This window comes from Schistocerca piceifrons, chromosome 3 (genome assembly GCF_021461385.2).
Source record: "Schistocerca piceifrons isolate TAMUIC-IGC-003096 chromosome 3, iqSchPice1.1, whole genome shotgun sequence".
In the NCBI taxonomy this organism is placed as follows: Eukaryota; Metazoa; Arthropoda; class Insecta; order Orthoptera; family Acrididae; genus Schistocerca; species Schistocerca piceifrons.
In genome coordinates, this window is record NC_060140.1 from 469520769 (window position 1) to 469546672 (window position 25904).

Consider the following 25904-nt stretch of genomic DNA (forward strand, 5'->3'; position numbering starts at 1 on the left):
AAAAAAAAAAAAAAAAAGTGTATAGAAGTGTTCTTCTTCTGTCCGTTTTTCGCGCCGCGGTTTTCAAAGTCAATAACTCACTGCATCTCTGACGGCGCTTCAACAATAAACAAGTTACGTCACAGGTGTTCACCTTTTACATTCTCGCAACATTATTTGCCAACTGTCGCTGTTGCCGAGCGACTGCTCGATTAATGAATGATTTAAAATAAGGCAATCACATAATGTTACAATGCGGACTCTGACCACAATCTATTGGTTATGAACTGTAGATTAAAAGTGGAGAAACTGCAAAAAGGTGGGGATTTAAGGAGATGGGACCTGGATAAACTGAAAGAACCAGAGGTTGTACAGAGTTTCAGGGAGAGCATAAGGGAACAATCAGTTTGGATTCCGTATAAGTATTGGAACACGTGAGGCAATACTGACCCTACGACTTATCTTAGAAGCTAGATTAAGGAAAGGCAAACCTACGTTTCTAGCATTTGTAAACTTAGAGAAAGCTTTTGACAATGTTTATTGGAATACTCTCTTTCAAATTCTGAAGATGGCAGGGGTGAAATACAAGGAGCGAAAGGCTATTTACAATTTGTACAGAAACCAAACGGCAGTTATAAGAGTCGAGGGGCATGAAAGGGAAGCAGTGGTTGGGAAGGGAGTGAGACAGGGTTGTAGCCTCTCCCCGATGTTATTCCATCTGTATATTGAGCAAGCAGTAGAGGAAACGAAACAAAAATTCGGAGTAGGTATTAAAATCCATGGAGAAGAAATAAAAACTTTAAGGTTCGCCAATGAAATTGTAATTCCGTCAGAGACAGCAAAGGACTTGGAAGAGCAGTTGAACGGAATTGACAGTGTCTTGAAAGGAGGATATAAGATGATCAACAAAAGCAAAACGAGGATAATGGAATGTAGTCGAATTAAGTCGGGTGATGCTGAGGGAATTAGATTAGGAAATAACACGCTTAAAGTAGTAAATGAGTTTTGCTATTTGGTTCAAAATGGTTCAAATGGCTCTGAGCACTATGGGACTCAACTGCTGTGGTCATCAGTCCCCTAGAACTTAGAACTAATTAAACCTAACTAACCTAAGGACATCACACACATCCATGCCCGAGGCAGGATTCGAACCTGCGACCGTAGCAGCAGCGCGGCTCCGGACTGGAGCGCCTAGAACCGCACGACCACCGCGGCCGGCTTTTGCTATTTGGGGAGCAAAATAACTGACGATGGTCGAAGTAGAGAGGATATAAAATGTAGACTGGCAATGGCAAGGTTTTTTTTTTTTTTTTTTTTTTTGGTAGGGTTTCAGGGCGCTCAACTGCTGAGGTCATTAGCGCCCAGTCACTGGTGTTAGAGCACATGGAATCTGCTAAAACTCAAGGGGATGAGGGGACATCAGAAGGACCTGACAAAGATGCAGATAAAATAAGTAAAAAGGTTAAATGTCTTTGGACAAGCCAGTTAAAGTTATAAAACGCAGAAGACGAGCAGCTGCTCGAGCGTCATCAGCTAAAACATCTGGTAAAGTAGATGGCAGGGACAGGATAACACGAAATTGACTAAAACGGGGACACGACAATAAAACATGGCGCACTGTTAATGCCTGACCACAAGGGCACTGCGGGGCTGGGTCACCGGAGAGCAGGTAGCGGTGGCTAAACCGGCAATGCCCAATCCGCAACCTGGTCAGAAGGACCTCCTCGCGCCGAGATGGTCGGGAGGATGTTGTCCAAGCAGTTGGGAGCGGTTTTACTGCCCGGAGCTTGTTTCCTTGGAGGGATGACCAAGCATCCCACCACAACGACACAAGCCTCTTACATACATCCCCACGAACGTCAGATGACGGGACACAATGGGAGGCTGGCCGAGGCAGGAGGACTGCAGCCTTGGCCGCAGCATCCGCAGCCTCATTCCCAGGCACTCCTACATGTCCGGGAACCCACAGAAAGCTGACAGAACCACCATTATCAGCGAAAGAATGGAGGGACTGCTGTATCCGTTGAATCAAGGGATGGACCGGATTGGGAGCTCCAAGGCTCTGAAGAGCACTGAGTGAGTCAGAGCAGAGTACATACGATGAATGGCGGTGGCGGCGGGCATACTGAACGGCCTGATGGAGAGCAAAAAGCTCGGCCGTAAAGCTGGAACATTGGTCTAGGAGCCGGTATTAAAGGTGGCGGCCCCGACGACAAAGGCACAGCCGACACCGTCGTCAGTTTTGGAGCCATCGGTGTAAATAAAGGTGTGACCGGCAAGTCGAGCACGAAGTTCGACAAACCGTGAGCAATACTCTGCAGCCGGAGTACCCTCCTTCGGGAGTGAGCTGAGGTCGAGATAAATAGGAACCGGAGCCTGGAGCCAAGGTGGTGTCGGGCTCTCACCCTCTCTGAAGGTGGTAGGGAGGGCAAAATCCAATTGTCGAAGCAGGCGACGGAAGCGGACTCCGGGGGGGCAGCAGGGCAGACACATACAACCCGTACTGACGGTCGAGAGAATCGGCGAAGAAGGACTCGTAAGAGGGGTGGTCGGGCATAGACAACAGCCGGTAGGCGTACCGACACAGCAGTTCGTCGCGCCGGTAGGTCAATGGTAACTCGGCAGCTTCAGCATAAAGACTCTCGACAGGACTAGTGTAGAAGGCTCCGGTCGCAAGATGTATCCCCCAATGGTGGATGGAGTTGAGCCGGCGTAAGAGGGATGGCCGAGCGGACGAGTAGACGAAGCTCCCATAATCCAGCTTCGATCGGACTATGGACCGATACAAGTGAAGCAGGACAGTGCGATCCGCTCCCCAAGATGAACCGCTAAGAACTCTGAGGACATTAAGGGAACGTGTACAACGGGCCGCCAAATAAGAGACATGTGGAGACCAACACAGTTTCCTGTCCAACGTGAGCGCTAGAAACTTAGTTGTGTCCACGAATTGGAGAACAACGGGACCGAGATGTAAGGATGGCGGAAGGAACGCTTTATATCGCCAAAAGTTGATACAAACCGTCTTCTCTTCAGAGAACCGGAAGCCATTTGCCACGCTCCAAGAGTAGAGGCTGTCTAGACAACGCTGAAGGCAGCGCTCCAGGAGGCATGTTCTCTGGGCACTGCAGTAGATCGCAAAGTCATCGACAAAGAGAGAGCCTGAGACATTAGGTGGAATGCAATCCATAATTGGATTGATCACGATGGCAAAAAGGGCTACACTCAAGACGGAGCCCTGAGGCACTCCGTTCTCCTGGAGGAAGACGTCGGACAATACGGAACCCACACGTACCCTAAACTTTTGTTCCGTTAAAAAGGAATCAATAAAAAGGGGCAGGCGACCGCGTAGGCCCCACCTGTGCATAGTGCAGAGGATACCTCCTCTCCAACAGGTATCATAAGCCTTCTCCAAGTCGAAGAACACAGCTACCGTTTGGCGCCTTCGCAAAAAGTTGTTCATGATGAATGTCGACAAGGTCACAAGGTGGTCAACAGCGGAGCGGCGGCGACGAAAGCCGCATTGGACATTAGTAAGTAGTCGTCGAGATTCAAGAATCCAGACTAACCGAGCATTAACCATGCGCTCCATCACCTTACAGACACAGCTTGTAAGAGAAATGGGTCGGTAACTAGAAGGAAGGTGTCTATCCTTCCCGGGTTTGGGTATAGGAACAACAACGGCGTCACGCCAACGCATGGGGACTTGACCTTCGGTCCAGACGCGATTGTAGGTACGAAGAAGGAAGCTTTTGCCCGCCGGAGAAAGGTGTGCCAGCATCTGAACGTGAATGGCATCTGGCCCCGGAGCAGAGGACCGGGACAGTGCAAGCGCACGTTCGAGTTCCCGCATAGTAAAGGGGGCATTATAAGTTTCCAGATTCAGCGAGTGGAAGGAAGGTCGCCGAGCCTCTTCTGCCTCTTTCCTGGGAAGGAAGGCAGGATGGTAATGGGCGGAGCTTGAAACCTCCGCGAAAATGCGGCCAAAGGCGTTGGAGACAGCCACAGGATCAACAAGGACCTCATTACCTGAGGTCAGGCCAGGTACTGAGGAGTGGGCCTTAATGCCCGACAGCCGGCGCAGGCTACCCCAAACGACGGAAGAGGGAGTAAAACTGTTAAAGGAGCTGGTGAAAGAGGCCCAACAAGCTTTTTTGCTATCTTTGATGACTCTACGGCTTTGCGCTCGGAGTCGTTTGTATTCAATACAATTCGCCAACGTAGGATGGCGGCGAAAGGTGCGTAAAGCACGTCGTCGAGCACGGATAGCGTCCCTACAAGCCTCGTTCCACCAGGGGACGGAAACGCGACGTGAAGAAGAAGTAGTACGAGGAATGGAACGTTCGGCAGCATTGATGATAACAGCCGTGAGGTATTCGACCTGACTGTCACAACTGGGAAAATCGTGGTCCGGAAAGGTCGCCAGGGAGGAGTAAAGTCCCCAGTCAGCTTTCAGTATGTTCCAGCTCGAAGGACGTGGGGATGGGGTGTGGTGCAGGAGACGAACGACACAGGGGAAGTGGTCGCTCGAATAGGTGTCAGAAAGGACATACCACTCGAACCGATGGGCAAGAGTGGTAGAACAGATCGAGAGGTCCAAGTGGGAGTAGGTATGAGTAGAGTCCGAGAGGAAAGTCGGGGCGCCGGTATTGAGGCAGACAAGATTGAGATGGTTGAAGACATCCGCCAAGAGTGAGCCTCTTGGACAGGATGCAGGAGAGCCCCAAAGGGGATGATGGGCATTGAAGTCGCCAAACAATAAGAACGGCGGGGGAAGCTGAGCGATCAGGTGCATCATGTCAGCCCGACTAACAGCAGATGACGGTGGAGTGTAGATGGTACAAACTGAAAAAGTAAAAGCAGAAAGAGTAATGCGGACAGCTATTGTTTGGAGTGGGGTGGTCAATGGGATGGGATGGTAATAAACATCGTCCCGAACGAGCAACATGACCCCACCATGAGCTGGGATACCGTCCACAGGGGTGAGGTCATACCGCTCCGAGGTATAGTGGGTAAAGGCAATACGGTCAGTCGGGCGCAACTTGGTTTCCTGGAGACCAAGGACGAGCGGACAGTGCAGGCGGAGGAGCAGTTGTAATTCCTCCCGATTAGATCAAATACCTCTTATGTTCCAATGAAACAACGCCATCGCTAGTCAAAAGGTTGGGGGAACGAGACAGGGGAAGAGCTGGTCACCTCGACGGCCGCGGAGGGCCAGGTTGCGAGGGAACAACGCTACAACCGACGGGAGGCGGATCCGGTTCCATCGACTCGTCGCCAGCCGCGGCCGCTGTCCCTGGTTGTGTAGGAGTGGCCGCATCATTTGCCGACGAAAGGCCGGCGGAGCGCCTGGCAGCAGAGCGTCCCGGCGAAACTGAGGACGTCCGGGAGCAGCGACTCACGGATGGAGCGTCAGACGAAACGCGCCGGCGTGGAGAGGGGGATAGAGACTTCTTCTTGGAGGCCTTCTTGGAAGGCCGAGGAGGCACAGGGATGGTGGGCTGGACCCGAAGAAGGTCCTCACGCGCGGGGTCCGTTTTGGAACGCCGGACCTCGGAAGCTGGGATCCGGAACGTTGCCCCAATGGACGCCTGAGAAGAGGATCGCTTCTCAGGTGGCGTGGGGGGGGGGGGAGGAGGAGGAGGAGGAGGAAGGGTGGCCCCTGAGGCAGAGGGGGTGGGGACCACGGGGGAGGAGGATTTGGAAGGGAGGGATTTGGAAGGGAGGGATTTGGGAGGCGGAGGCAGAGCCCCCTGATGGGCGGAGGAGGCGGAGGGGGGACAGGATAGGGGTGAGGATACCGCAGAAGGAGTGGACACAACTGAGGCGAACGAAGTGGTCAATGACACGGGATGGAGGCAGTCTTACTTCTTCTGCGCCTCAGAATAAGAGAGCCGATCCAAAGTTTTTATTTCTTGTATCTTCTTCTCCTTCTGATATGCGGGGCAGTCTGAGGATCTAGGCGAGTGGACGCCAGGACAATTAACGCACCAAGGTGGTGGGGTGCATGTATGTTCCTCACGAAGAGGACGTCCACAATCGCCACAAAGGGGCTCAGCCTCACACCGTGATGACATGCGCCCAAAGCGCAAACACCTAAAACAGCGCATAGGAGGCGGGACTTAAGGTCGCACGTCACACCGGTAGCACATCACCTTTACCTTCTCTGGGAGAACGTCCCCCTCGAAGGCGAGGATAAAGGCCCCGGTGTCGATGCGACGGTCTTTGGGGCCGCGCTGGACTCGCCGGACGAAATGCACGCCTCGGCGCTCCAGGTTGGCCCTGAGCTCATCATCAGATTGTAGCAGGAGGTCACGATGAAAAATAACCCCCTGCGTCCTATTTAGTGCCAGATGTGGGACAATGGATGCTGGGATGTCCCCTAGGCGGTCGCACGCCTGGAGCGCCGCCGACTGTGTGGCGGAGGTGGTCTTGAGAAGAACGGACCCTGAACGCATCTTGCTGAGAGCCTCGATTTCCCCGAAGACGTCCTCAATGAGCTGAACAAAGAACATGGGCTTGGAGGTGGCGAACGTCCCCCCATCAGTTCGAGAACAGACCAAATAGCGAGGGAAGTACTTTTCCCCAAGCCGGCAGGCCTGTCCCTCCTCCCATGGAGTGGCCAAGGGGGAAAGGGCAGGAGAACCAGAACTAGAAACGGTACCTTTTCTTTTGAAAGACTCGGCCGCAGAGCGACCTGATACATGTTGACGTTTCATCTGCGAAACGTCCGCCCCGATACCACCCACTCCGACCAGGGGCTCTCCCCACGGGCGCCACCCAGCCGCAGCAAGGGCCACCTGGCAGGATGACCATTGCCGGGAGTCCTGATGCCCCAAGAAGACGGGCATCTACTCCTTGGCCGACGTGGGGAGGGTGCAGCTCAGGTATCGGCAGTACGATCCCTGTGTTGTCAGGGGGCTACAACCTAGAGGGTACATGACGACCCCACCACAACAGGCTGGCTACCGTGCTGGATTTCTGGTGCCATGGAAAGTCCATCATGATCGCTGGTGCAGATGGAGATGCACTATGGGCGTAACTTGGAGAACCCATCAGGCGTTTAGGCCCAATTTGAGGAATAGTGGGTATGGTTACAACACCAGTGCAATGCTGAGTGCCAAGGTTTTAGTGCACTTAGGACCAGTGGTACACCACGTAAGGTGTCCTTCCCCAAAAGGCTCGTACTTCTGTAGAATTTTGAAAAATGGAGGTCAAACCCCAAGGGGGACCATCACATGGAAGGCCGAAACGGTTGAAACTCCTTTTAGTCGCCTCGTACGACAGGCAGGAATACCTCGGGCCTATTCTTAACCCGGACCCGCAGGGGGGGGGGGGGGCAATGGCAAGGAAAGCGTTTCTGAAGAAGAGGAATTTGTTAACATTGAGTATAGATTTAAGTGTCAGGAAGTCGTATCTGAAAGTATTTGTATGGAGTGTAGCCATGTATGGAAGTGAAACATGGACGATAAATAGTTTGGACAGAAAGAGAATAGAAGCTTTCGAAATGTGGTGCTACAGAAGGATGCTGAAGATTAGATGGGTAGATCACGTAACTAATGAGGAGGTATTGAATAGAATTGGGGAGAAGAGGAGTTTGTGGCACTACTTGACAAGAAGAAGGGACCGTTTGGTAGGACATGTTCTGAGGCATCAAGGGATCACAAATTTAGCATTGGAGGGCAGCGTGGAGGGTAAAAATGGTATAGGGAGACCAAGAGATGAATACACTAAGGAGATTCAGAAGGATGTAGGTTGCAGTAAGTACTGGGAGATCGAGGCCTCGTGGGAGATGAAGCTTGCACAGGATAGAGTAGCATGGAGAGCTGCATCAAACCAGTCTCAGAACTGAAGACCACAACAACAGTCCCTTATTTGAAAGTAATCAGTTGACGATCCTCTATTATGTTTAGGTAATGGTCCAGAATCAAGTCCAGAATCTTCACGCAGTTGTCAGTGAGGAATCTTCTTTGCTGTGGACATTTCTCGGTAAATAAAAGTGTTGTGGGTTCTTACGATTCTCACTTCCAAACTACAAAAGCCTTTAATGCGTCGCCGGCCGAGGTGGCCGAGCAGTTCTAGGCGCTACAGTCTGGAACCGCAAGACCCCTATGGTCGCAGGTTCGAATCCTGCCTCGGGCATGGATGTGTGTTATGTCCTTAGGTTAGTTAGGTTTAAGTAGTTCTAAGTTCTAGGGGACTGATGACCTCAGAAGTTAAGTCCCATAGTGCTCAGAGCCATTTTCTTTAATGCGTCTGCACACTGCTATTCTAGAACACCATTTCTGTCGTGGCCACTTCTTGCCACAATAGGCCTACTTATACAACCTTCGAAAATGTACGGTCTTCTTCAAATACTCTCAGGTGACAACGATAAAATATCATACGCTCTGTCGCCGAACGAGACCTCTGCAGAACTTTCCTAAGCGGGACTGGGTATAGTCTTGCCTAGACTAAGTTCCGAGAAAGAGGACCTAGCGATCAGGCAAGTGATCTCACCGCCCGTTTCCACCCACACCACCGCCCGAGGTATTTGTGAAGAATACCACGACACGGCTGCTTCTGTATTTCATCGCAGTAAGATTATAGAGCACTCGTTTTGCTACAAATGTTTGAAACTACTTCTCGTATCATTCCATACTTCATCGTATGTTGAGAACCAAAGCACCATGTACAGCTTTGAGAGTAGTTCTCTTCTTTGTGACATATTCAGCAACCATCGGGTGAGTTCTGAGAATTTCATAGTGAAGAGATCTGCAGAAATAAGATCTACCGTATAATACGAACTTCTCTCTTCACTGCTATACGAACTTAATTTTTTCGCGAGTATTCAGAAGTACTAGTCACCCCTAGAACACATCAAAGGTGGTATAAAAAATGGAGATGAAGTTGGGCCGCATCTGTCTTAATTAGCTGCGTTACACGTAAGAGCAACAGTAAAGGTAAACCATGGATGAGGGCACAAATTGTTTAGAAATTTGTTTCAGCAGTTTTTCGTAATTTTGTGTAACTTTCCCAGCAGTACACGCAACTTATTACGCCGCACGGTGTCCAGGGAATAAAGAAGAAAGAAACTGACGAACTTCTTACATCCAGCAGAGGCTAAATAAACGCCAGATGTATATAGTGCTATTCATCGATTGGAGTATATAGTTTTCGGAACTATAATCTGTTCGTTGCATCGTGTTGATCCACTGTCTGGAGTCGTCATAAAATGACACTGAAAGAACATACAAGAGATTTCAAGAAAGTAGTTCTCTATTAGTTAACGTCAGGTAACACCCAACCGCAAATGATACTAGGAAATCTGTATTGCTGGCTTCAGAACTTCCTAACAGGTAGACCCCAGCACGTCTTTCTTAACGGGTTGATACCGTCGGATGTGAAAGTTGCATCGTGAGCCCCTAACGGCGCGTTGTCACAACGTTGTTATTCACGATATATGTAAATGATATGACAATGTAGGAAACTCTGCGAAGCTGCTCGCGGATAATATTGTTGCACATAGAAAAGCCAAAGCCGCAGAAAATTATAGCTATGTGCAGGATGATCTGTAGAGGATCGACGCTTGTTTTAGAGACTTTCGGTTGACCTACAAAATAACAACTTAGAGCTTACGGAAAGAAACAGTAACATCCGTAAAATATCTAGAAATATGTAGGGGTACCCGCATTACTTGAAGGGAAAGTAGGTGACAGACTTGTGAAGGAGTCTTAAGGAAATTTAACTCATTCATGAAGGAGGCGGCTTAAAATATGGACAGATCCCGGAGTGTTCTAGTCAGCAGTTTGGAATCGTTACTAGATAGCCAAAACAGAGTAAGACAGAAAAGATGCATTGATGAATGCCGTGTTTCATCACTGATAAGGGCGAGACTGTCACGGAGATACTAAATTCCTGCGGCAGACATTACGAGGGAGGCGTTGTGCTTATCAAATTGAAGCGAACGAATGGTCCAATAAACGTAAATAAACATATTGTTTCCTCTCACTATCATGTCATCAGATATCCTTGACAGGGAAATCACAGAAATCCGAGCTCATACAGAGGTTTTCCAATAGTACAGCACTCGCCGTTGGAGGAAGAAAAATGATGAATAACAATGGTACCAGACTTACCCTCTGCTACACCCCGGAGGCTGTCTTTCGATGTACAGGTGCAGAAAGGAGATGTACGTCACGAAAAAGATTACTCTTAAAAAGTTCCAGTAACGTGCCTACCGAGAGGTTTCAATGGACATAACGCCACGCTTCTTGTATAATTCAAGTATTTCAGGCGCTTTCCAGAGAGATTCACATATTACAATGTCCACACCGCGATGGCGCCTGCTAGAAAACTTCAATGGGCGCCGATAATACTCGAATACTCACTAGCTTGCATGTGACGTAAATGCAACTCATTTACTTCGTTATTGGTATCGCAGAAGCAATCAGACGTTTTGAGTGATCGATATCCGATGAAAGTTTCGAAACAGCTGCCGGCAGCCAATGTGTCAACTATGTCTCAAAATTTCTGCTACATTTCGATGAGGAAAATGAAAAATATCTACGTTCAGTGGACAGAAGTTTAAATTAAAAATCAGATGAGATTGTAAATCAAGTAATTAAATCATTTTTCTGTATTTATCTCATGATACGTTCGCAGGAAAGCTTCTGTAAAGTTTGGAAGGTAGGAGACGAGGTACTGGCGGAATTAAAGCTGTGAGGACGGGCCTGAGTCGTGCTTGGGTAGCTCAGTCCGTAGAGCACTTGCCCGCGAAAAGTAAAGATCCCGAGTTCGAGTCTCTGTTCGTCACACAGTTTTAATCTGCCAGGAAGTTTCATATCAGCGCACACTCCGCTGCAGAGTGAAAATTTCATTCTAGTAACAATAATGTTGAGAAAGGTTAATTCACCGTAAGTACGATTATTAAAATTCTTAGCAAAATGTATTTCTATTATTGCTCAGTTAATGATGTGAAAGATCAGTTCACTATCCTAAACAATAAGCATGATCGTTAGAATTCTCGCCAATGAATATTTCTATTATTCCTCTGACACTGAATATGTGTCAAGTCTAGTATAAGGGGCAGTAGAATGATAACGATGCAAATGGAAAAAATTAGTAAACTGCCCGTTGTTATTTCAAAAGTAATTACCATATTGTTAATACATTTGTTCCAGTGCAAAACAAGACGGCCAGTCATCATGAAAAATGTTTGCGGTTGGCTACGGAATCATGATTGTACCCAGGCATGCACCTCTTCTTCTGTAGGAAAAGTGGGCCGCGAATGTCTTTCAAATGGCTCTGAGCACTATGGGACTTAACTCCTGAGGTCATTAGTCCCGTAGAACTTGGAACTACTTAAACCTAACTAACCTAAGGACATCACACACATCCATGCCCGAGGCAGGATTCGAACCTGCGACTGTAGCAGTCGCACAGTTCCAAACTGTAGCGCCTAGAACCGCTCGGCCACCACGGCTGGCATGCAGAGTGAGCCAAGGTACAGAAGAGAAATGGCAACAATGCAATGTGCATCAGCTCTGTGTTAGTTCCAGTACTATCCACAATGATCATCAGTTTACAACACAGAAATTGTGTACACAGCTGAATATCGGCTGTAATGTCTTAGAGAAGGTTTTATGCAGTCTCGGCTATTACAAAGATGTGAGAGATGGGTTTCACGTACGCTTACACAAGGGCAAAAAATTGGAAAAAAATTATCAGGCCTGCTGGAGCAATATGATGCAGAGGGAGTAATTTTCTGGTGAGAGACAGTGTTATCAATAACAGGTGGAATCAGAAAGTCTATGGAGGGGCAACATGGTAATTTTTCAGCAATAAAGAGGTCAAGATACAGCCATCTGTAAAAAGAGTGATGGTCACAATCTCCTGAGACAACCAGGAATAAATTCAAGCCTGAATCAATTGTCAGTTCTCTAACAACACAGAGTGGCGGAATTTCTAGAGTCAATCCAGAGAAGAAGAAAAACTACCACTTGCAACATGAAATTCCACGCCCCACCTGCAGACTTCCATGTCTGGCGATCTATGAGAGATTGAATTTGTGAACAACATTTTACAGGCTAGTATGCTGTCATCAAAGCTTGAAGACAGTGGCCAGCCTAAGCTGGTTTGGGATTTTACAGGGCGGCGTGTAGGCTCTTAATGCATAACGGATTTTAATGAATATGTGGAGAAGTGATTATGTAAGAAAAATTTTGCTCTATTTATATTTACTGCGTTTATTCCAGTTACTGATTACAATCTTATACGACAAGGTAATTAATTTTGGCCTATGACAACCAGCTTAAAGATCCAGAAAATAAGACAGATTCTGCTGTAGATTGTCGCCAAGTGCAAAGTGCACCAAATTACAAAATCAGGTAATCATAAATCTTAATTTATACTCAAACAACACAAAATCAACTTGAGTACAAAGCCAGAAAATCTCATCCTTATTTTCTGACTGTACTAACATTTTTTGGCTGCAGGTTTTAGTAAAGTGTTTGTATTCATGTATGACTATTTGTTATTTTCGAGTAAATTATGATTTTTGACTGTCCTAGTTTGTAATTCTTGTACACTTTTTACTTGGCCGTGTTCAATGGCGCGATGCTTCTGTCTTAATTTTTTGGTCTTGAATATGTTAATCATTGACCAAAATTAATTACCTGTTCTATAAGATCGAAGTCTGTAATTGGAATGAAGACACAAACGATTTATTGTATCACTGTGTATTTTGCTTCTTGCTTTGTCGTTGTTTCCAGGAAAAGTTGAGTGACATCACTTTCTTAATGATTCTCATACTAATAGAGAGATACATAATCTTTTCTCATAAACCTTACTAATTTAATACATTTAATGTTCTTGGGAAAGAAGGATGGATTTTAAACCAATTATTTAGATGGCGGAGTACTTAACTTCAACAAGCTCATCGTAAAAAAAAAAAAGGCTCGTTGTTGCAAACGGTATGACGGGTTCTTGTTGGCAGGATAAGACTCATGTTGCTATGTATTTAGCTTTGGATTTATTTTCTTCGTGTCACGTTTAGTTAAAAATGATCAAATGTCACAATAACTCATCACATTGAAGAAGCTACCATATTTTTATCATAATACAATCACTTGCAAAGACATGTAAACTATTAATTGTATCCTCAGACTAGTTACACAGAACTGTCTCCTATGACAAATCACGAAGAACTAGCTGTAACTGGCGCGTATTGAGTAGTGTGTACAACTTACATGCGCGTGCCAGAATATTCTGGAAGCTTTGATGTGAAATCTAATATTACCATCCAGTTTCACTGACAGTAAATGTTTAGATAAATTGTATATTTTTGCTGTGAAAAACATCTGTGAATCGAAATAGTATTAGAAGATATTCTAAATGGTTACGAAATAAAAATCAAAACTTCCAAAATACTCCACGTGAAAAGTTTGTTTACATATGGAAACATTACGTTTATGTTTCAAAAGAAATTGTATTTAGTGTCCGTTTCCGTAATAGCACAACGAGTAATTATCTAATGAATAGTAATTCACAATTTGGTACATCTGAAGTAAAATCTTGGTGCTTACACATGACATTCGTTATAAACTGTATGACTGAAATGAAGGTATATTATCTACAGATCAAATTTCTCCTCAGAATATGTTGTTTACTTTTAAAGTGAAATTAATAGGATGACTATCTTTTCTGTATTCTATGTTTACACACTATAACGCACAAAAATCTTTCTTTTTAGTTAGAAAGAAATGCGGAAAACGTAAAACCCGAAAGTAATCCCGGGTGTCGCGAAGTACCATAAAAAAAATTCTGTCGCTTGCTGTACGAGAGAAATGGCATAAAAAAAGAGAAGGAATTTGGTATCGAAAGGTTCAGTTGGGCAAATCACCGTTAATAAGGGTTTCCTTCCTGATTTTTAGGAATTACTTCATGAAGAGCAACGAAGCCACGTGGCGTGTCGTCTTGTCTCCTCGCGGTAACGCGGCCAGAACGTCAGCACACTTCCCCTGGACAGCTGAGGAAGCTGTCATGTCCTGCGTCCACACAGGCGACAGCGGCGCCCACCAGGCGTTCGGAAATGCCGGCCGCAAACCGCGAGGCAGTTGACGCGATTACGGCGATAGCTGCCACCGTGAATCACACACCAACGAGCAACAAGAGTGTCTCGCGCGCTCGTCTGTGTTAAGTGTAACGGAAATGGGAACGGACTCCAAGGCGTTCTATCTGCTGAAATTGTTTCACTTCGCATGAATGCTTATCTCATGTATCTCGTAACTGCTCGATTAAGGGTTTCAAAAACATAAGGCACCTGATCGCTTTTTCAACAGCCACAACACCGTAAAGGTACCTTTTAAACAGTTCGACTGCACAGAACTACCGACACCGAAGGTCCTAAGGAAATATTCGCAAATGAATCGAGATCCAAATCACAACCAAAGCAGAAGCCAAGCAGCCGTGAGGTAAATAGAAAATCCAAGAGAAAAACACTTCGTGTAAATACATGACAACCGAGTGGGGCACCGCTTCTTGAATGAAATTTCCACTCTACAGCGGAGTGTGCGCTGATATGAAACTTCCTGGCAGATTAAAACTGTAATCCGGACCGAGACTCGAACTCAGGACCTTTGCCTTTCGTGGGCAAGCGCTCTACCGACTGAGCTACCCAAGCACGACTCATGCCCCGTCCTCACTGCTTTAATTCCGCCAGTACATCGTCTCCTACCTTCCAAACTTCACAGAAGCTCTCCTGCGAACCTTGCAGAACTAGCACTCCTGGAAGAAAGGATACTGCAGAGACATGGCTTAGCTACAGCCTGGGGGATGTTTCTAGAAACAATAAGGATTTGCGGAAAATAAATGCGTGGTGTAATGACTTAAGTCTCATAGTGCTCAGAGCCATTTGAACCTATTTTCTGCGACAGATTCAGACCTCTTCCCGTACATTTCGTTTTCTACTGGATGATCCAGTAAAGTTGCGTAGTAAGTGCCAGTTATTTTATTCTTTGTGAAATAACCAATAAGAACAATCCCTTTTGTACGCGCAAAACAATGGCAGCCTTTTCAACTTAGTATGTGGTCAGCCGATTCCACACAATGCTTCCACGACTGTTCATATTCTAGCCCGTAGTGTCGAGTCCACGCCTCAAGCACAGCAAACTGCCGCACAAAATGTGTTTGATTCTTTAAAAAAAATGGCCCAAACGTAAACTGTGACATCTGTTTTCCCATCGTCATCACAGATAACTGTTCGTGTAAAATGTAGCGCGCTCTTCCTTCTGCCAGTCCTATGGCATCTGCTGTTTCATATCCTTAAACTACAGATGAACAGATGACGCAGTTATAAATCATGTCCATGGATTCGATCAGGAGAAGTACAAAGTATTTTTCTTACTTTGAGGTTCGCCTTGGACAGGAATACAGAACACGTGCAAGCTACAACTTTGGAAATTCATGACTGGCCACATGATAATTTCGACATTTTTGGTGATAATGCGGAGTTCATTCAAATGGATACTGAAAAGTACTGTGTTTTTGCTAAACTGCATGGTTCTATTACGTTAGACAGAATACCACTGAAAATGGTAATGATTCTGCCCGTACCGTTGATACAAGTAACGCTAACCATGAACTGAAAACTGTCAGGATATTAAATCTTCCTCCAGCGTTAGAAAGCAAGGACATGATATAGATACTTTTTAATGATGGTCGGGTCAGAAGTATCAAATTCGAAAAGTAGATACAAGATTTAATGCCGCAACGGGATTAGGTCCGTCAGAATGTTTGTTACGTTCGATATGCCGTCCCTAATTCATGTAGGCGCTAGAAAGGCACACGTAATATGTGTTGGAAAAAATCCCACGTGTCACGTATGCAATGAACCAGGACACCTTCGGGAAAACTGTCCACGGCGGATGCATATTCTACAAAATAACCTGCGACAGTTGAAAAGATCTGACTCACAGGAACCGATCCACACAAGTAATATAGCAGGCATGACCGAGAAAACTCCCGTGGAATCCACTGACCAATCCCTTATTCTAGCTGTAGGGGAATTCCCTTTTTAAAAAAATTACATGAGAAATCAAACAACGATGTTGAGGCTGAAACCTATAAATACCAGCCTGCAACTACGTTCCAGCAAAGCAGCTACAAATTCCACGAAATGCCAGTTCATCAGCAAGATAGGAGAGATGTAAATCCTTCCAGTTCTCGTCCAAATAAAAAAAACGGCCGTTAGAAAAGGGTAGTACGAGTACCAAAGAGGACTACGACGGGAAATCTGCACAGATACCTGGGAAGCAGAGGTTGATAACGTTACAGCGATACATTGTGTATCAGAGATGGAAAAGGAAAATAATGGAGAAGCAGCTGTTCCCCAATCCCGACAGTCATACATGCCGTCCACAGGAGGACAGTAAACATCAACCGATGCAGGAAGGAAGACACCAGGCAACACCACAACAGCTGTTAGTGAAACATATAAACAGTGCAGTAAATTGCAGTACCGTGCAGAACCAAATCTCACAGAATCAAGGAAACATTTAGGGGAGTGGAAGGAAGTAGCACCAACCAGAAGGCTACAAAATCTCAAGGTGTTTCGAAGGCGGCAAATGAGAAATCCAAAAGGAATACATATATGACGAGAAGGCAAAAACAAAGTAAATCTACTGGAAAGGACACCGGTCAAGAAAACTAAATTGAGGACTAAGAAGGAAAATCAAAACAAAAAAATAAGTTAGCGTTTCACAGTAAGATACTGCCGACTCATCAAGCTAGCCTACTGTGAACGTAAATGAGCGAAAGGAACAACCGATCGCAACGACACACCTGCAAACTATACAAAACAAATTAATCTGGTTAAAGGACTGAATTACTGGATGTGAGCATGCAGTCAAAACAGCGACTGTCAATATCAACCGAATTCAGTCAGATGCAAAATTAAAATGCTTGATGGATTATGTATATTCCACGAATGTAGATGTAGTTTTGCCCAAGAGGTAAACACGTCAAAGATTTCAGATATATTTAGATTTGATGCGATATTCAATACTGGCGTAGAATCTGGGACGGCTATTCTCTGCAGGAAGGGTACATAATGTACCGTTCAAGCGTGCTTAGGTCAGGAAGAGGTACTGCTGCTCTGCTAGAGGATGTGCTCATCCTCAATATACACGCCGGAAACGGGTTAAAAGTGTAGGAGTGCGAGAAGTGAATTATTTAGAGACTGAAGTCCTTACTAACGCGTGCCGAAATATAATATTAGGAGGAAACTTCAATTGTGTGGAAAGGAAAGAAAATCAGAAGCCCAATTATTAACTTTCGAACAGAGTTAAACATTAACAGATGGCTTATATCTCAGAGACACCTGGATATAACTCCACGTCATGTTCGACATTACACGTATGCCGGTAGCCAGTCTGCCAATAGACTAGACTGAATTTATATTTCGAAAAACATGTTAAATAACCTACGAGATTGTGAGATATGGCCGCCCAACTTTGCCACCATTGCGCTTCCTATATAACCGTTACGCACACCGGACAGAACACTTTCTCGGGCTTGGCGTATGGCAACTTTAAACTTCTTTATTATATTTTACTTTAACCGCAATAAATGAGAAGGTGAAATTCCACGTTATTTAATTCAGAAACTGCTAAGGGAAATTGAATGTAGTGTCGGTAGCTGGACCGACACCGTGATGTTGATTGCTGAAAAGGAAGGCTAAACTAAAGCTGTAGCCGATAGTGCACGCACGGCAATAAGCATACGGGCGTGAAGTCTGGAACATAAAAACTTATGAATGAATAAGAAGAAAAGTATGTAGATGCTTTTTACTTAACTTTTAATAATTCCTTGGAATACATCTCTCTTGAATACTCGTAAGCTATAGGCACTGGTACAATTGGCTCCTTGTTAGTTCGTAGCCATTAACTTCTGATGGCTATTCTGTCTCTCGGCTAATGAGAGAGAAAGGCTTCGTACAACTGGGCGATAGCTAGGTTCGCGTACAACTGGGCGGTAGCTTGGTTCTCGTACAACTGGGGGCGAGTCCTCTCTCGTATCACGAGACCTGCCTTGGTGGTGGCGCTAGGTCTGCGATCACAGTGGCGACACGCGGGTCCGACATGTACTACATGGACCGCGGCCGATTTAAACTACCACCTAGCAAATGTGGTGTCTGGCGGTGACACCACATTGAATATAAGGGCCACTTTGCTATTTTTTTTTTTTTTTTTTATCATTTCATTTCTGACCTACAGAATTAGCCCAGACAAACAAAACTCAAACTTCTCCTCTTCATTAATTACCCACAATACTCAAGGATAACGCGATATGACTGCTGTAAAATTAATTCAAAACAATGGCCGTGAATTAGAAGAAATCCTAACAATAACTGATACATTTCATAAGTCACTTACCTCACAGAAAATGTTCATTATACAAACTAACGCGGTACAGCAAGCACCAACACAGTCAGCTAAATAAAAGATTCTAACTGCTGTAGCTAAATGGTTCAAATGGCTCTGAGCACTATGGGACTCAACTGCTGTGGTCATAAGTCCCCTAGAACTTAGAACTACTTAAACCTAACTGCACACAAGAACACCCAGCCATCACGAGGCAGAGAAAAAGCATGACCCTGCCGGGAATCGAGGAACCCGGGCGTGGGAAGCGAGAACGCTACCGCACGACCACGAGATGCGGGCTAACTGCTGTAGCTCTAAGAACTAATATGCATGTGATTAGCAAAGGAAAGATTTTATTGCAGAGCAAACAATGTATTTAGCAAATTTTACCTTAATAATGTGACAGAGTTCCAAAATATATAATCGTCCGTGACATCCAGTTCCAAAAATTATATAATCGTCAACAATATTACATTTTCATAACGGGCACACGTCCAGATCGTCTGCTTGCGCTAACACTTCAGACCTCTAATCTCCATCACTGCCAAGTATTAACTTCCAATTTCCATCACTGCTGGCTTTTCACTCCTAACTGCGAGTCCAACCAGCCACAGAGTGTCTTACAGAGTGCGCACAGCGCTGCAGAGTTATTAATGCAGTCTATCGCGCTGCCAACATACGCACATATAAACAGGCTACTTACAAACTGAATGCGACGTTACTTGATGATAATACATTAACGAAGGGAAATCAAGACATTTGAGGGAAATGTTTTGGTAGATGAGGCAGATATCGAGAATGAGTGCCATGGTGGACGACTGGGCAAAGCCGAAAATAAAGAAATGTATCAACCAGTTTGCACGGAATAAATCATACTGGAGGAGAAATACACTGTAATATTATTTTACAATTTTCAAATGGTTCAAATGACTCTAAGCACTATGGGACTTAACATCTGAGGTCATCAGTCCCCTAGACTCAGAACTACTTAAACCTAACTAACCTAAGGACAACACACACATCCATGCCCGAGGCAGGATTCGAACCTGCAACAGTAGCAGCAGCGCGGTTCCGCACTGAAGCTCCTAGAACCGCTCGGCCACAACGGTCGGCTTTACAATTTTGCGCTAACTATGCAGAACTATACAATTAACTGGACGCTCTAACGGCCAGCCAAATTAAAGGAATTAAAGTGTAAACAACGCAACAAGTACGTGAAAGTTTACCTGTTATTAAAGTACATAAATGACATTAATCATGAAATTGCATCCATCTATCACATAATAAGAGAAACCAAAAGGGGCAATAAACTGATTACTAAGCTTGTAGATAATGGTGAAAATTAACCTATTGAAAAAAGCACGATCAAGGGATATGTTGTGATAAATCGTAAAGACCCCTATTCAGCGTCAAATGGAGAGGAGAAGTCGGCAGATTACTTGTTGAACAGTATCACACCGTTTCTTGACTCAGATGGTAGCGAAGAACTAATCGCTAGGATAACAAATGAGGACGTCAAACGTATCATCGTCGACACTCCTAAGAGAAAAGCTGCTGCAGTAGACTGATTGCCCACCGAATTTTACGAAAAGTTCTGAGATATCATAGGAGAGAAACTCACCGAAATATACAATGAACTCTTAGTAACTAACGGCTAATGTCTCCCCCTTCCCCGTCCCTCCTCACGCACACACACAATTTACGGAGGGAATGATAGTTCTCATACCAAAGACTGACCAGAGTAAAGATCTGGAAAATTTCCTGCACTCTTACGCCGACTTTAAAGTTCTAACGCCCGTTTATATAACAGAATAAAACACATACTCAGTAAAGTAATTGGACCAGGAGGTCAATTATACACTATGTGATCAAAAATATCCCGACTCCTAGCTGAAAATGACTTACAAGTTCGTGGCGCCCTCCATCGGTAATGCTGGAATTCAATATGGTGTTGGCCCACCCTTAGCCTTTATGACAGCTTCCACTCTCGTAGGCGTACGTTCATCAGGTGCTGGAAGGTTTCTTGAGGAATGGCAGTCCATTCTTCACGGAGTGCTGAACTGAGGAGAGGTATCGATGTCGGTCGGTGAGAACTGGCACGAAGTCGGCGTTCCAAAACATCCCAAACGTGTTCTATAGGACTCAGGTCAGGACACTGAGCGGGCCAGTCCAGTACAGGAATGTTATTGTCGTGTAACCACTCCGCCACAGGCTGTGCATTTTGAACAGGTGCTCGATCGTGTTGAAAAATGTAATCGCCACCCCGAATTGCTCTTCAACAGCGGGAAGCAAGAAGGTACTTAAAACGTCAATGTAGGCCTGTGCTGTGATAGTGCCACGCAAAACAACAATGGGTGCAACATCCCTCCAAGAAAAACACGACCATACCATAATACCACCGCCTCCACTTTTTACTGTTGGGACTACACAAACTGGCAGATGACGTTCACCGAGCATTCGCCATACCTACACCCTTCCATCAGATAGCCATATTGTGTACTGTGATTCGTCACACCACACAATGTTTTTCTAGTGTCAATCGTCCAATATTTACGCTCCTTACACCAAGCGAGGCGTCGTTTGGCATTTCCCGGCGTGTTGTGTGGCTTAGCAGCAGCCGCTCGACCATGAAATCCAAGTTTTCACACTCCTGCCTTACTGTCATAGTACTTGCAGTGGATCCTCATGCAGTTTGGAATTCCTGTCTGATTACGACCCTCTTCAACTGTCGGCGGTCTCTGTCAATCAACAGACGAGGTCGGCCTATACGTTTTTGTGCTGTACGTGTCCCTTCATGTTTCTACTTTATTGTCACTTTGGAAACAGTGGACCTAGGGATGTTAAGACGTGTGGAAATCTCGTGTACAGACGTATGACGCAAGTGACACCCAATCACCAGACCACGATCGAAGTCTGTGAGTTCCGCGGAGCGCCCGATTCCGCTCTCTCACGAAGTCTAATGACTACTGATGTCACTGATATGGAGTACCTGGCAGTAGGCGGCAGCACAATGTACCTAAAGTGAAAATTTATGTTTTTGGGGTTTCCAGAGACTTTTGACCACATAGTGTAAATATTTAGCTGAGTACAGGGATATTGTACATTTAACATAGATCTGCAACACGAGATTAGCAACAGCTTTTCTATATTTTAATAAAGCCTTTAAAAGGGTAGACAAAATGGGTTTTAGTGAGTGAGTCATAAAGCTGATAAGAAATGAGTAGCTGACATAGAATCGAGGCTGAAGATTAACGGGCAAAGACAGCTTCAGCGCCAGATTAAACAAGGAGTACCGAGCGAGGTGGCGCAGTGGTTAGCACACTGGACTCGCATTCGGGAGGACGACGGTTCAATCACGCGTCCGGCCATCCTAATTTAGGTTTTCCGTGATTTCCCTAAACCGCTCCAGGCAAATGCCGGGATGGTTCATTTGAAAGGTCACGGCCGACTTACTTCCCCGTCCTTCCCTAATCCGCTGTCTGGTCTCCTCCCCTAAACAACCCAACCCAAACAAGGAGTACGACGGCAACGCTCTCTCAATGCCGCTGTTTGCCATAGCAACAGAACCTTTATTGAATAAATTCTACAGTTCGCTACTAGGCCTTCAGACACTTAGCATAAAAACAGTATACAAAGCTCACACAGATCATTTGAGTGTGATCGTCAATTATAGTGAAGAGTTAGAGAAAGTTAGATGAATAATAAAAAAGTATGAAGATGTTACGGAAGCAAAATTCAGTTCCACAAATCAAAAATAATTCTCCTAGGTTCTCAATTCGAATGCAAGGACCGAACCTAGCTACAGCACACGAATAATATTATATGTCTAGGAATCAATTTGTATCCTAAGGATGTGATCAAAATGAATTGTGAAATGAAACAGCATATGATCAAAGAGCACATCACTCTGAATTTTAATCGAATACGGAGAGTCATCTTCCTCCATTATTACGTATTTAGCAGAATACGAATATACCACACGGCTGCGATACTTCCAATTACAGCTATTATAGCAAATACAATATTAGCCTTCGCTTTTTGGTATATCTGAAAAAGGAAACGTATTTAAAGTCAGCTACGAGACAACAACTATAGGACGGCCCAAAGGCGGACTAGAGATGAAATGTTATTTGATGTATAAGGCTAGGCGCAAATTGAAACGCGTATAGCGCGTGTGGCGCGACGCAGCGTAGACTGCTTTTTTGTAACTTCACAGGTTCAAATGGGACCGTGCAAATCGCGACGCGACGCGACTCGGACGCGACACGCGCCTGCGCCAGGCCGCGCGACGTTGTAGTTGCGGCACAGTTTCTCGCGCCGCGCGTCATGCCAGCACTGCGGGAGGAGTGAGGCCGGTTCCCACTAGGGCTGCCGCGCGTCAAAACCGCGCGTCAGCGGCGTAGTTTCCATGGAGACGGCGTCAGCGGCACGGCGCGGCGGGCTCTGCGTCGCGGTTTGACCATGTCGAACCGCTTCCGCTGCCGCGTGCCGCGCTCCAGGTGCCCGCCGCCAATCACAGAACGCGCTGAGCGTGACGTCAGGTACGGCACCCCGGGCCACACGAACTTCCGCCGAAGCGCTGGCGCGGACGCGCCGGCAGCTATGAAAAACGTATCATCCGATTCCAAGGAAACTATTCGGTAGAAAAATTTGATTCTTGGGCATGCTACAGCCTGATATCTTCTCTCGATAAAGGACCGAATTTCTTTTCGTTATTCGTCGTGGTTACTTGCTGTATCGCTTTTACGTAAACCTTTCCACGAAATTTTAATGAGTGTGCAGAGGTAAAAACGCATTGCGTGCACTTTGCGTACAGTTCATTTTAGGTAATACATTATTGCGTATGAAATTTAGTCAACATATCGAAATTGTTTTTAAAGCTGAGAGCAGAAAGATAGCTATCACTGTTCTCGAAATATTGAATGATATGTCGACGGATGGGCTATGCGGTGATCGCGCGCAGGTCGCTCGCGACGCGACCGATACTTCGTCCTGCTCGTCGTAAACCTTGTGGTTGTATCAACCGCAAATTTCGTAAACAGTTCAAGAAATCGAAACGTGTTTTTTTGCAAATGATAACTTGTAAAAAGTCATGTATTTCGTCGCATGATAAATATCCAAAATCTGTTTATCTACCAAGAATGAAAGTAACCACAGTTCTTCAGAAGGGCTAGATCTATTTTTTTAAATGGCATTTAATAGAATGTGGAATGAGAAGTTAAACCGAAACTAATTTGCTGGTATGTCATAAGATGTAATTTGCTAAGTATATACAGCTATTGATTATTTCCTTTGGTAAGTAACAAACGCCTTTTACTTTAAGGCATCTTCGGTGGAATCTAGAATGATGCAGTTTTATTTTGATATGTGATACATGAAGATTATAAAACAGTTCACATCTTTTTTTTACGTGAATAACTGATTACTTACAGTGAATCGAGTTTTTGACAGACATCTGCGTTTCCCCTCACCTGGTCACATGCTGGAGGTTGAACTGAAACTTATATTGTGGAACGTAAGCACATTTTCGTGCCGGCCGGAGTGGCCGTGCGGTTCTAGGCGCTACAGTCTGGAACCGAGCGACCACTATGGTCGCAGGTTCGAATCCTGCCTCGGGCATTGATGTGTGTGACGTCCTTAGGTTTAATTAGTTCTAAGTTCTAGGCGACTGATGACCTCAGAAGTTAAGTCGCATAGAGCTCAGAGCCATTTGAACCACATTTTCGTGTTCGCTCTTTTTTCTTCTGTCAATAGCTGTAGACATTTTACCGAAAACACTGATTTGAAGTCGTAACTACAGTGTGTTCACCTCATGTCCCTTCCTGTTTGGTTTGTTTATGTACATGTTGCCAACCTAAAGAATTATATGCTGAAAACTGTTTGTTTATTTCTGTTCTCCTTATATCTGTATGTGTGTGTGGCTAGTCAGTGATAGTTATAGAAAGTTGAAAGTGAATACAGTAGTTGTCAGACAGTGGTTGAAAGATTTGGTGTTCAGCTGATTTCAGTTTTGGTTTAAATGTTTTGTGGAGGAGTGCATGGAAGAGTAAATTCACTGCTTACATTAATAGATAAAATAGTAGAATAGCATTTCAACAGATGATTATTATCAGATTACTATCACGCAACCCCTTTGTCCTCCCTCTTTGACGCCTCATAATATGTCCTGTCAACTTACCCCTCTTGTAGTCAAAGCTGTGCCGTAATTTCCTCTTCATCCTCTATTTAATTCTGTACCTCTTCTTTAGTTACACGATCCTCATATCTAATCTTCAGCATTCTTATTGATCACCACGTTTTGAAAGCGTCCATTGTCTTTTTGAGAGAAGTGTTCATCGCCCACGTTTCACTTACATACAAAGCTGCACTCCACACAAATACTGCACTCGACACAAATACCTTTGTAAAATAGTACCCAATCATTAGAATTTATATTCGATATGAACAAATTTTCTTTTTCAGAACGCTTTTCTTGCTATTCACAGTCTTCATTTTATATCCTCTCTACTTCTGCCTTCTCAATTACTGCTTCCCTTTCAACTCACTGAAGTTTTAGAAATGCAGTTTGGTTTCTGTACAAGTTGTAGATAATCTTGTGGCTCTGTGTTTTATCGATGACATCTCCAGAGCTTCAAAGAATGTTTTGATTAAGCTTGTCAAAACCTTTCTCTAAACATGCAAATGCTGTAAACACAGTTTTGCAGTTTTTCAGTCTGTCTACTTAGGTAAGTGGTAGGACCAGTATTGCCTTGCGTGTTCAGACATATCACAGGAATCTAACATTCTGCTTACGTTAGTTTGTACAACCCCTCCACCTCTCCTCTCTACATATTCCTTCCACTTTCTAGCCTTCTCTTATTTGCTTAGTTCTGGCTTGCCAAATGATTTCTTGACAGTTGCTTGTCCTCTGAGCAAAGTTTTCTTTGCTCTCATTTTCATTCCCCTATGTTTTCCAAGTACAAAATCGCATTGCAATTGTGGACTTTCTGTCAACGTCATGTTTAGACATTTCTATTTCCCATGGCCTACTTTATTTGCTGCATTTTTATATTTTTGCCTCTTGTCAAATTTAATATATCACGTTTTATCTAACGATTTTTACTGTACCTTCTTCCCGTTCACATACTCTGCTGCATTCACCACTTCTTCTCTCAAAGATATCCATTCGTATTCTAGCGGATTCCTTCCTTTGTTTCAGTCAGTCGTTGCATTACGGTAACTTTAAGATTATCGAAAAGCTGTGGGTCTTAACTTATTCAAGTTCCATTTCCTTAATTTGCTACCGTTTACTGTCTCTTTAGTTGTAAACTGCAGCTCGTAACCAATAAATTATTGTAGGTTAGCGTCTGCACCGGGAAATGTCTTATAATTTAAAATCTGGTTTCGAAAACTTTGTTCCAAATATGTATTATTCTTTCATGATTCTTAAACAAGGTGCTGGGGATGATTACATTATGCTCTGTGCGAAATTCTATCAGGTGGCTTCCACTTTCATTCCTTCCCACAAGCCTTTGTGTTCTTACTGTT